This window comes from Asparagus officinalis, chromosome 4 (assembly GCF_001876935.1).
Source record: "Asparagus officinalis chromosome 4, Aspof.V1, whole genome shotgun sequence".
Classification (NCBI taxonomy): domain Eukaryota; kingdom Viridiplantae; phylum Streptophyta; class Magnoliopsida; order Asparagales; family Asparagaceae; genus Asparagus; species Asparagus officinalis.
The window spans coordinates 11512531-11514500 of record NC_033797.1 but is presented as its reverse complement, the minus strand read 5'-3'; positions in this window follow the sequence as shown (position 1 = coordinate 11514500).

The window sequence follows — 1970 nt, the reverse complement described above, 5'->3', positions numbered from 1 at the left end:
AAAGCTTACCATCTGAACTCATTGTCAAGCGTAGATCTTAATATGACCTATGTGATATCTTGTGTGATATTTGCATCAACCATAGGGACTTTTCATTTGCTGCCAGTTCTCTGCTGTTATGGAAACATGTCCCTGCTTGGAAGTCAGAATCTGTGACATTGGTACATCACAAAAGTTAAGTTGTAGTCATTAAAGTTTTATATGATCAAGGGTATTTGCTAAAAAAATTAATCAACTATTGTAATATTTGAATTGTCTTCTTTTTTATTTCAAATCAAGTCTGAAAAATCACAAAATTCTCTGTCCAAGGTTTGACAACGGACGCATGCTTAAAAATTTATCCGAAAATTGATGAGCTTACATGGATATACTTGGTTCTTTTCCTTGTCTATTAATACCTTGGGAAATAGATTCATCGTGAGTTTGCTGAGATATGATGTATGTTTTACTTTCTTGACACTTTCTATAATATAAATTGCTTCAATGAAGATTTCAAGCTATGACTAAACTGTTGTAGTAATTACAGCTAAATTACTGGTCAACAATTAATTAATGGGGTGGTTTGTCCATTGTATTTTTTTCCCTCTACACCACCTACTTGATTTTACTTAATGATGTATATTTTTTTTCTTGATATCTTATCTAAACTACTACAACAGGAGCAATTAATTATTTGGGTTTAGTAACCTTGGTTTAGTGAAGTCTATGTGTTAGTCCAAACCCAAGGTTCACCTAATTCAAGCCAATCTGTCAAAAGAATATAAAATCTCGTGGAGTTTTCTTACTTTGACATCTCTGTATGAAAAACCGTTATAATTTCTGAACGAGACAAAGCAAGTTAAGAAATCAATGGGGTTGTAAATCAGCACAAGTCTTCCCTTGGAGCAAATTATTTCTTTTTTGTGACCTATCTGTTCAAACTTAGGCAGAAATAGTGAGTGTTTTGTTAAAGGTTTTTTTGCCCATCATTATTATTGTTGTTATTATGATAAATTATAAGAAACTTCCTTCATTTATTATTGTTATTAGGAATTTAGGATAAATTATAAGAAACTTCCCTCATTAACACCTTCTTCTGCAACAAGCCCTCTTATCAAAACAAAAAACACCATCTAATATCCCACAAGTGAATTGTCAGTTTCCTACCAAAGTTTTATTTTCATACGTCTGCACTTAAATAGAATTCTAGTTTTCCTTTTTTTTTTGGGTACTCTATCCAGAAAAAAAAATTCCTCTATTTTTTCTATTTAAATTCTCGTAATTTCTTATGTTCCTCTCTCAGATCTATCCTATAAATCAAAGTTTTTTTTAAGAAAAATGTTCAGTTGCAGTACTTTCGTGGAAAGAAAGGTCGAACATATAGTGTAAGGGGCTGTTTGTTTGCCTAAAAAAAGTGGGAAATCAAAGAATATGAAATCTTGTATTATGGTTGTTTTTGGTTGGCTAAAAAAAAGAATGAAATCAAAGAATAGGAGATGAGATGAGATGAGTTGTCACCATATTATTGGATGATGTGAGTGATTTTTTAAGAAAACTTGTTTTGAGATTGTTTGGTTGGTTAAAAAAATAAGTAAATGTATTATAAGAAACCTATTTCCTATAATAGTTTCTTTCTTGTGTTTGGTTCATTCTTAAAAATAAGAAAATAGATGAGATGAGATGAGTTGTTTGTATATTATTGGATGATGTGACTCACACTTAAGAAAATCAATTTCCTTGTTTTTTTTAGGAAATGAGAGGAAATTGGTGGAAATGAAATGTTAATGAGATGAAATGAGTTGTCACCATATTATTGGATGATGTGAGTGATTTTTAAATATGAGATGAGATGAGTTGGATGATGTGACCCATTTTTTGTGTTTGGTTTATTTTTAGGAGATGATATGAGATGAGTTGTTGGATGAAAATAATATTTTATTGGATAAAGTGGATGTGTTGTTAGATAAAAATAATATTTTATTGGATGTCGT